This window comes from Sapajus apella, unplaced genomic scaffold (assembly GCF_009761245.1).
Source record: "Sapajus apella isolate SASKATOON/1434 unplaced genomic scaffold, GSC_monkey_1.0 scaffold5, whole genome shotgun sequence".
Classification (NCBI taxonomy): domain Eukaryota; kingdom Metazoa; phylum Chordata; class Mammalia; order Primates; family Cebidae; genus Sapajus; species Sapajus apella.
In genome coordinates, this window is record NW_022436945.1 from 9,814,901 (window position 1) to 9,826,434 (window position 11,534).

Genomic DNA, 11,534 nt, shown 5'->3' on the forward strand with positions numbered 1-11,534 from the left:
GCTTTGACCAAATTGCTGATAGTGATATGGACAATAAAGTCCACGATGTAGTGGTCTTAAATGGAGATGAGAAACTTGTTGGGCACTGGAGTAAAGGTCATTCTTGCTATGCAAAGAGACTGGCAGCATTTTGTCCCTGCCCTAGAGATCTGTAGGACTTTGAACTTGAGAGAGATTATTTAGGGTATCTGGCAGAAAAGAATTCCAAGCAGCAAAGCATTCAAGAGGTGACAGAACATAGAAGTTTGGAAAAATTTTAGTCTGATGATTCGATAGAAAAGAAAATCCCATTTTCTGAGTAGAAATTCAAGCATGCTGCAGAAATTTGCATAATTAATGAGGCTCCAAATGTTAATTGCCAAGACAGTGGGGAAAATGTTACAGGGCATGTCAGAGATCCTCACAGCAGCCATTCCCATTACAGGCCTGGAGGCCTAGAAGAAATAGATCGTTTCATTGGCTGGGCCCAGGGACCCTGTGCTCTGTGCATCCTAGGGACTGGGTGACCTGCATCCCAGCCATTCCATCAATGGCTAAAAAGGGTCAAGGTACAACTCAGGCCATGGCTTCAGAGGGTGCAAGCCCCAAGTCTTGGGAACTTACACTTGGTGTTGGGCCTGAGAAAAAGTCAGTAATTGAGGTTTGGGAACTTCTGCCTAGATTTCAGAAGATGCATGAAAATGCCTGGATATCCAGGCAAAAGTTTGCTGCAGGGGCAAGGCCCTCATGGAGAACCTCTGCTAGGGCAGTGCAGAAAAGAAAAATGGGGTTTAGCCCCAACACAGAGTCCCCACTGGTGCACCACTTAGTGGAACTTTGAGAAGACAGCTGCTGTACTCCAGACTCTAGAATGGTAGCTCCATCAACAGCTTGTGCCATGTACCTGAAAAAGCTTAAGACACTCAACACCAGCTCATGAAAGCATTGAGGAATAGGGCTGTACCTTGCAAAGCCATAGAAGCAGAGCTTCCCAGGGCTCTAAGAGCCCACCTGTTGCATCAATGTGACCTAGATGTGAGACAAGGAGTCAAAGGAGATCATTTTGGAGCTTTAAGATTTGACTGCCCTGCTGCATTTCAGATTTGTAGGGGGCCAGAAGGTCCTTTATTTTGACCAATTTCTCCGAATTGGAATTAGTATATTTACCCAATGCCTGTACCCCCATTTTATCTAAGAAGTAACTAACTTGCTTTTGATTTTTCAGGCTCATAAGCAGTAGGGACTTGCCTTGTCTCAGATGGGACTTTGGACTGTGGACTTTTGAGTTAATGCTGAAATGAGTTAAAATTTGGGGGGAATGTTGTAAAGACATGATTGGTTTTGAAGTGTGAGGACATGAGATTTGGGAGGGGGCAGGTGTGGGATGATGTGGTTTGACTGTGTTCTACCAAAATCTCACCTTGAATTATCCTCACATGCCAAGGACAGGGCCAGGTGGAGATAATTGAATTATGGGGGCAGTTTCCCCCATACTGTTTGCATGGTAGTAAATACATCTCCTGAGATATGGAGGTTTTATAAATAGGAGTTTCCCTGCACAAGCTGTTTCTCGCCTGCTGCCATATAAGACATGCCTTTGCTCTTCCTTCACCTTCCACCATGATTATGAGGCCTCTTCAGTCATGCTGAAGTGTCAATCCATTGAACCTCTTTCCTTTATAAATTACCTAGTCTTGGGTATGTCTTTATTACCACTGTGAGAACAGACTAAAACACATGCCAATGTTTTAGTTATTCATCTATTATAATATTCATTTCCATAATTAACACATATTATAGGCTGTTTTGAGGATAGAGCTGGATGAACTCCCTGCCTTTGAATTACAGTAGTGTCCCCTTATTCCCCTTATCCTTGGGGAATACACTTGAAGACTCTTAATGGATTCCTGAAACCACAGATAGTACCAAACCCTGCATATCCTATAATTTTCCCATATAAACATACCAATAATAAAGTTTAATCTATAAATTTGCCACAGTAAAAGATTATCAAAAATAGCATAATAAAATGGAAGAATTATAATAATGCACTGTAATAATAGTTATGTAAATGTGGTCTCTCTCTTTCTCAAAATATCTTATTGTACTCTATTACCCTTCTTTTTGTGATGATGTGAGATAATTAAATGCCCACATGCTGAGATGGAGTGAGATGAATGACATGGGCATTGTGATGTAGCTTTTAAAACTTACGAATTGTTTATTTCTGGAATTTTTTATTTAATATTCTAAAGAGTTGACCATGAGTAACCAAAATCATGCAAAGTGAAACCATGGATAAGGAGGGGACACTGTACTATTTATGTGCAAGAAAGGCAAGTATTTATTATCATTTAGTGAGAAGCACAGAGTATAAGGAATAGTTTATGAAAGGATAACCAGATCAAGGCAGAGATGCTCCTAAATTTGACTTGTGGAAGCATCTCAAGAGAGATTACATATGGTTTAAAAACAAACCAAAAGTCTTAAAGTGAAAATGCTAAAGAAAATATGACATTAATATCCTAGATGTAATTATTTTATTAGGTTGAGGGACCCAGATGAAATGGTATCCAATATGGAGGCATTTTGGGGAAGAGGTAAGTAGCAAGGTCAGGAGAACGAAGACTGCTCCTTATATCTCCTTGATATCTCCTTAGGTGATATCTCCACCTAAGGAATTTTATAACGTGGATTGGGCTCACAACATGGACATTAAATATACTCTTTACTTCTCAACAGCCTTGTAATTTAGGTCCTCTTATTATTACCTGGATTTTAACAGAGGAGTAAACTAAGGCTCAATCTGATTGAATAACTTTCCCAAATTTCCAACATCAGAAGGCAGTGGATCCAGGTGGGATCATTAATTTTATGTGTCAACTTGCCTGGGTCACAAGATGTCCAGCAATTTGGTTAAACATGATCTCTTGCTGTGTCTGCAAGAATGTTTCCAGAAGAGTTTAGCCTTTGAATAGGTGAACTGAGTAAAGCACATGGCCCTCCCTACTGTAGCTGGGCATCATCCAATCCACTGAGAGCCTGAAGAGAGCAAAAAGATGTAAGAAAGGTGAATTTGCTCTCTGCCTGAGAGTGTGAACTAGGATATCAATCTTCTGCCCTGGGTGTTCCTAGTTCTCAGACCTTCAGACTTGCAGTGGAATCTACACCATTGGCTCTCCAGCTCTCAGGCCTTAACACTATACCACCAGCTTTCTTGGGAGAACCCTAACTAATACATCAGGATTCAAACTGAAACAGTCTAATTTCAACCCTGTTGTCATGACAGCCACTCTACAGTGCCTCGAGCAGCAGCCAGGGTGGAGTTTCTAAAGGGTGAAAAGGAGTTCAGGCAATAATGCAGCAGGAAGATTCAAGGAAAGATGAAGAGAGGATGAGCAGTATCTGGCAGTCAAAGACACTAGGCATTGTCTTCAGGGACTGGAGCAACACTGGGAGGGCAATGATGTACCTTCCCAGGACATACCCCGAGGTGATGTGGCTTAGGAGCAGTCTGGCAGCTGAAGATTCCTGATAACTACGGAATTAGGATGCCTGCCAACTTTCCATAAGCTTCCCTATCCAGATAAAAGTACAAAATTTCTTCACTGGATGTTAGAGAAAAGTCTACAAGACGAACACTTAAAACCTCTTGGATTTCAACAAACTTCGCCCAAGTGATAAGTTTCAGCTGTTTTTCCAAGTTATAATCCAGTTTCACTCTTTAAATTTTTCCTTAAGTGTATAAAGTACATTTGGAAAACAATATTAATATGGAGGAAATTGCTACTTGTAGGGATACAGGACTCTTGTTTGGATCATTTTATTGCCTTGTCAGTAAAACTTTAAAAATTTGATGATATATTTACTTTAAAATATTCTAGACTTTCCAACACTGACGACTCTGTAAACTGTGTACAGAATATCCTGATTTATAGATTGATTTATTTGCTGTTGAAAAACATATTTTTAAAAGTGAACATTACCCCCTTGAATTTTTAAGCTCTTATTTTAAATGGTGCAAGTAATTTTTGCTTTTCAATGGCAGTTTAATGTTAGTTTTTCTAAACCTCTCAAATGCATTATGGAAATCCCCTTTATTTCAGCTATGACTAATTTATTTTTAATTGCACACTGATATTGCTTAACTTCCTCTAAATTTTGGCAGTTTTCTACTATTCAGTGCAGCAACCTTTTCATGAGAAAAAAAGAAATATTTACTCCAAAGTGAAAACAGGTTTCTCTGTGTGTGTTCTAATATATTTGTCACTTTCCAGTTCCAGAATATTTTGACATTGAAAGTCCATTTGACCTTTATAGGTTTTGAAATGGCTATCATGTTTGAGCATTATTCCCCAAAATCTTTGAGCCAGTGTTTGTTTAGGATTTTCCTTTCTGTAAATGCTGATATAAGGAAGGAAACAACCTCAGGCTCAGTTGGAGATGCATGTTTAGATTGTGAATGTATGTATGGGGGTTACTAGCATATATACAGAAATATGAAGCTGGGATCTGAACAGACAAAACTGAATGAGTGTATAGAATCAATATGTTCACTTTTAAGATGAGAAGGTTCAGATTGAGAGAGGTTAAGAGGCATGCCCAGGATTACAGGTAGATAAATGAAATCTGCATTTTTCAGGACCCAATACTAATGCTGATGCTACTAATCCACACTGACCCCACAGTTTGGCATTTCCAAATGAATTCCATTCATTGAAAAGGATATCAGGGAAAAAAATGGAAATAGAAGAGTGATGAAATATTTCTGTGGCTTTAAGACAATGAACAAATCATGCTTTAGTCAGCCATTTTCCTGACTCCCACACAGCTCGGAAAAATGGGTCAGACAATAAAGTGGTTTTTTTTTTTTTTTTTTTTTTTTTTTTTTTTTTTTTTTTTAATTCCAGTAATACTGCAAATTGTTTCAAGAACCAAAGAACAAATAGAAAATAAATATAAGACATGATCCCTGATCTGAGTGAAATATGCAATATAGATAGGAGGAAAATATGTACATAAACTAAGGAAAGAATGGTCTTACAAAGCAATATATTAGTAAGTGCAATTTTGCATGTAAGTAAGCATGAAAATGCTGGACCAGGTCACAGGGATGGAAATGGGAATAGACTTTTATTGTAATCAGATGTACTACTCATGAAAGTTTACTTGAAAGAGAATAACCAAATTTCAAAAAGAAAAGAAAAAAGTTGGGAAAAGATGACACAACATGTAGTAATTCAAGGAGTGTTGAGTTTAGCTTGACTTAAGTGAAAGAAAATAGAATTGGGAAAAATTATAGAGCAGAAAAGAGTAGAAACATTTGGAATTGGTAAAAATCATTAAATTCTGGATTTAAAAGTTTAATTTAATCATGAAAGCTACAAAGATGGTCAATTAATAAAAACACTTAAAAATTGTGTCCTTTAGGGTACCTCCAATGCAAAAGATCTTAAATCTGGCAGATGACCTCCAATCTTTCAGTCAGTTCTATCTTAGTTCCGCATGCCAGGAGACTGAATCATCCATAACTGTTCCCCCTTGCTCACCCTCCATCCCCCAATAAAATTTATACCAAGTTCTGGCAATTTTACTTTCTAGATAACTGTTAAGTCCATTCAGTCCTCTCCATTGCTATACAATTCTAATACAAGTTCCCATTGTCTTTCTCCTGAATTAAGTTATTTAAATAGGTTAACATGTCTGCCCTTAGCCAACCATGCCACTCTGCAATCCAGTATCTCATTGCATTAAATATGATAATGTGGCCATGCTGCTAAAAACTTCTATACTTGTCCTGTAAAGCCCTTCATCAGCAGTTCCCATCTATCTTTCCAGCCTTACCTTATTCTCTTTGTACCAAGCACACTAACATTCCATCTTTACTTGTGCCCATGCTGATTTCTCTCATTACATGGCCTCTACGTTTTAGTGCTCATTCCTTTTTGACTCTGTTAATATGAACTAATTCTAATCAGCACATCCCATTGCATCCTCCCCTGAGTTACTTATCTAGGTCAAATCTGTGTGTTAAGTTCTTATAGCACCATTTACCTCTCTCAAAGCACTGAACACTACTGCTATTTTACATTTATTTCTGTGATTATTTGATTAAGGTCTATCACCGTCACTAGGATGCAAGTTCTATGAAGTCTGAGAATGCTTTGTTTTTCCTCAGCATTATATTCCAAGTGCCAATAGCAGTGCCTGGTTCATATTAAGCACTCAAGTACAATGTGAATAAGTGTATGATAGCTAATATAACTTTTTCATCTTACTTTATGCCAAGTACTATTCTAAATCTTCTATTGTATTAGCCCCTTTAATTTCCAAAACAACTCTACTAAGATGCTCTAATTATTTTTCCATTCTGTAGAAGAATAAAGAGCTTAAATAAATTGTTCAAGCTCTTATGGCTAATAAGTGATAGAACCAGAATACAGAACCAGCCTGACTTCTGAGCATGTGTTCCTGATGCTACAGCTGCCTCGGTGCATTTGTCAAATGGAAGAGTGACAGCAGAATAGTCAAATGAGCTAATGTCAGCAGCAGTTCCTTTTTGGGAACAGTTGTTATTTGGGAAGAAGTTGTTATTTGGAAACAGTTGTTATTTGGAAACAGTTGTTATTTGGAGAAAAGATATTTATATGACTGCAGTGGCAATAAGGTGTTTTGAATGTGGTTGAGATTGGTAATGGAAAAGATTTAAAATGGATAACTTATTTTTTTTTCCCATTTATTTATTTTATTGCATTTTAGGTTTTGGGGTACACGTGAAGAACATGCAGAATTGTTGCATAGGTACACACGTGGCAGTGTGATTTGCTGCCTTCCTCCCCATCACCTACATCTGGCATTTCTCCCCTTGCTATCTCTCCCCAGCTTCCCACCCCCCACCGTCCCTCCCCTATTTCCCCTCAACTGACCCCAGTGTGTAGTACTCCCCTCCCTGTGTCCATGTGTTCTCGTTGTTCAACACCCGCCTATGAGTGAGAACATGTGGGGTTTGATCTTCTGCTCTTCTGTCAGTTTGCTGAGAATGATGGTTTCCAGGTTCATCCATGTCCCTACAAAGGACACAAACTCATCGTTTTTGATGGCTGCATAATATTCCATGGTGTATATGTGCCACATTTTCCCTATCCAGTCTATCGTCGATGGGCATTTGGGTTGGTTCCAGGTCTTTGCTATTGTAAACAGTGCTGCAATGAACATTCGTGTGCACGTGTCCTTATAGTAGAACAATTTGTAATCCTTTGGATATATACCCAGTAATGGGATTGCTGGGTCAAATGGAATTTCTATTTCTAGGTCCTTGAGGAATCACCACACTGTCTTCCACAATGGTTGAACTAATTTACACGCCCACCAACAGTGTAAAAGTGTTCCTATTTCTCCACATCCTCTCCAACATCTGTTGTCTCCAGATTTTTTAATGATCGCCATTCTAACTGGCGTGAGATGGTATCTCAATGTTGTTTTGATTTGCATTTCTCTGATGACCAATGATGATGAGCATTTTTTCATATGTTTGTTGGCCTCATGTATGTCTTCTTTTGTAAAGTGTCTGTTCATATCCTTTGCCCACTTTTGAATGGGCTTGTTAGTTTTTTTCTTGTAGATCTGTTTTAGTTCTTTGTAAATTCTGGATATCAGCCCTTTGTCAGATGGGTAAACTGCAAAAATTTTTTCCCAATCTGTTGGTTGCTGATTCACTCTAATGATTGTTTCTTTTGCTGTGCAGAAGCTGTGGAGTTTGATTAGGTCCCATTTGTCTATTTTGGCTTTTGTTGTCAATGCTTTTGGTATTTTGGCCATGAAGTCCTTGCCTACACCTACATCCTGAATGGTTTTGCCTAGATTTTCTTCTAGGGTTTTTATGGTGTTAGGTCTTATGTTTAAGTCTTTAATCCATCTGGAGTTAATTTTAGTGTAAGGTGTCAGGAAGGGGTCCAGTTTCTGCTTTCTGCACGTGGCTAGCCAGCTTTCCCAACACCATTTATTGAACAGGGAATCCTTTCCCCATTGCTTGTTTTTGTCTGGTTTGTCAAAGATCAGATGGTTGTAGATATGTTGTGTTGCCTCCGAGACCTCTGTTCTGTTCCATTGGTCTATATCTCTGTTTTGGTACCAGAACCATGCTGTTTTGATTACTGCAGCCTTGTAGTATAGTTTGAAGTCTGGTAGTGTGATGCCCCCCGCTTTGTTCTTTTTGCTTAGAATTGACTTGGCTATGCGGGCTCTCTTTTGGTTCCATATGAAGTTTAAGGTGGTTTTTTCCAGTTCTGCGAAGAAGGTCATTGGTAGCTTGATGGGGATAGCATTGAATCTGTAAATTACTTTGGGCAGTATGGCCATTTTCATGATATTGATTCTTCCTAACCATGAACATGGAATGTTTCTCCATCTGTTTGTGTCCTCTCTTATTTTGTTGAGCAGTGGCTTATAGTTCTCCTTGAAGAGGTCCTTTACATTCCTTGTTAGTTGTATTCCCAGGTATTTTATTCTATTTGTGGCAATTGTGAATGGAAGTTTGTTCTTGATTTGGCTCTCTTTAAGTCTGTTATTGGTGTATAGGAATGCATGCGATTTTTGCACATTGATTTTGTATCCTGAGACTTTCCTGAACTTGCTTATCAGTTTCAGGAGGTTTGGGGCTGAGACAATGGGGTCTTCTAGATATACAATCATGTCGTCTGCAAATAGAGACAATTTGACTTCCTCCTTTCCTATTTGAATGCCCTTTATTTCTTTTTCTTGCCTGATTGCTCTGGCTAGAACTTCTAATACTATATTGAATAGCAGTGGTGAGAGCGGGCATCCTTGTCTGGTGCCACATTTCAAGCGGAATGCTTCCAGTTTTTGCCCATTCAGTATGATATTGGCTGTTGGTTTGTCATAAATAGCTTTTATTATTTTGAGATACGTTCCATCGATACCTAGCTTATTGAGTGTTTTTAGCATAAAGGGCTGTTGAATTTTGTCAAAGGCCTTCTCTGCATCAATTGAGATAATCATGTGGTTTTTGTCTTTGGTTCTGTTTAGGTGGTGAATTATGTTTATAGACTTGCGTATGTTGAACCAGCCTTGCATCCCCAGGATGAAGCCTACTTGATCATGGTTGATAAGCTTTTTGATGTGCTGTTGCAGTCGGCTTGTCAGTATTTTAGTGAAGATTTTTGCATCTATGTTCATCATGGATATTGGCCTGAAGTTTTCTTTTCTTGTTGAGTCTCTGCCGGGTTTTGCAATAAGGATGATGTTGGTCTCATAAAATGATTTGGGAAGAATTCCCTCTTTTTGTATTGTTTGGAATAGTTTCAGAAGAAATGGTACCAGCTCCTCTTTGTATGTGTGGTAGAATTCAGCTGTGAACCCATCTGGACCTGGGCTTTTTTTGGGTGGTAAGCTCTTAATTGCTGCCTCCACTTCAGACCTTGTTATGGGTCTGTTCAGGGTTTCGGCTTCTTCCTGGTTTAGGCTTGGCAGGAGGCAAGTGTCCAGGAATTTATCCATTTCTTCCAGGTTTATTAGTTTGTGTGCATAGAGTTGTTTGTAATAATCTCTGATGATGGTTTGAATTTCTGTGGAATCTGTGGTGATATCCCCTTGATTGTTTTTTATTGCATCAAGTTGGTTATTCTCTCTTTTCTTTTTTATTAATCTGGCTAGTGGTCTGTCTATTTTGTTGATCTTTTCAAAAAACCAGCTCCTGGATTTATTGATTTTTTGAAGGGTTTTTTGTGTCTCTATCTCCTTCAGTTCTGCTCTGATCTTAGCTATTTCTTGTCTTCTGGTAGACTTTGAGTTTTTTTGATCTTGCTCCTCTAGTTCTTTCAGTTTTGACAATAGGGTGTCAATTTTTGATCTCTCCTTGCTTCTCATGTGGGCACTTATTGCTATATATTTTCCTCTAGAGACTGCTTTAAATGTGTCCCAGAGATTCTGGTATGTTGCGTCTTCATTCTCGTTGGTTTCGAAGAACATCTTTATTTCTGCCTTCATTTCATTGTTTATCCAGTCAACATTCAAGAGCAAGTTGTTCAGTTTCCATGAAGCTTTGTGGTTCTGGGTTAGTTTTTGAATTCTGAGTTCAAACTTGATTGCACTGAGGTCTGAGAGACTGTTTGTTACGATTTCCGTTCTTTTGCATTTGCTAAGGAGTGATTTACTCCCAATTATGTGGTCAATTTTAGAGTAAGTGTGATGTGGTGCTGAGAAGAATGTATATTCTGTGGATTTCGGGTGGAGAGTTCTGTAAATGTCTATTAGGTTTCCTTTGTCCAGTTCTGAGTTCAAGTCCTGGATATCCTTGTTAATTTTCTGTCTGGATGATCTGTCTAATGTTGACAATGGGGTGTTAAAGTCTCCCACTATTATTGTGTGGGAGTCTAAGTCTCTTTGTAAGTCATTAAGAACTTGCCTTATGTATCTGGGTGCTCTTCTTGTTGCATTGATCCTTTTACCATTATGTAATGTCCCTCTTTGTCTTTTATGATCTTTGTTGCTTTAAAGCCTAATTTATCAGAGATGAGAATTGCAACTCCTGCTTTTTTTTGCTCTCCATTTGCTTGGTAAATCTTCCTCCATCCCTTTATTTTGAGCCTTTGTGTATCCTTGCACGTGAGATGGGTTTCCTGGATACAGCACACCAATGGGTTTTGTCTTTTTATCCAATTTGCCAGTCTGTGTCTTTTGATTGGGGCATTTAGTCCATTTACATTTAGGGTTAATATTGTTATGTGTGAATTTGATACTGCCATTTTGGTGCTAGCTGGGTGTTTTGCCCTTTAGTTGAGCTGGTACTTGTTGTTCCTTTATATGTGTAGAGCCTCTTTCAGGAGCTCTTGTAGAGCTGGCCTGGTGGTGACGAAATCTCTGAGCACTTGCATGTTCCCAAAGGATTTTATTTTTCCTTCACTTATGAAGCTTAGTTTGGCTGGATAGGAGATTCTGGGTTGAAAGTTCTTTTCTTTAAGGATATTGAATATTGGCCCCCATTCTCTTCTGGCTTGTAGGGTTTCTGCTGAGAGATCTGCTGTGAGTCTGATGGGCTTCCCTTTATGGGTAACCCGACCTTTCTCTCTGGCTGCCCTTAGTATTTTCTCCTTCATTTCGACCCTGGTGAATCTGACGATGATGTGCCTTGGGGTTGCTCTTCTTGACGAATATCTTTGTGGTGTTCTCTGTATTTTCTGGTCTTGAATGTTTGCCTGCCTTGCTAGGTTGGGGAAGTTTTCCTGGATAATGTCCTGAAGAGTATTTTCCAGCTTGGATTCATTCTCTTCGTCGCATTCAGGTACGCCTATCAAACGTAGGTTAGGTCTTTTCACATAGTCCCACATTTCTTGGAGACTTCGTTCATTCCTTTTTACCCTTTTTTCTCCAGTCTTGCCTTCCCGTTTTATTTCATTGAGTTGATCTTCGACCTCTGATATCCTTTCTTCTGCTTGGTCCATTCGGCTGTTGATACTTGTGCATGCTTCACGAAGTTCTCGTGTTGCGTTTTTCAGCTCCATCAATTCAATTATATTCCTTTCTATTTTGTCCATTCT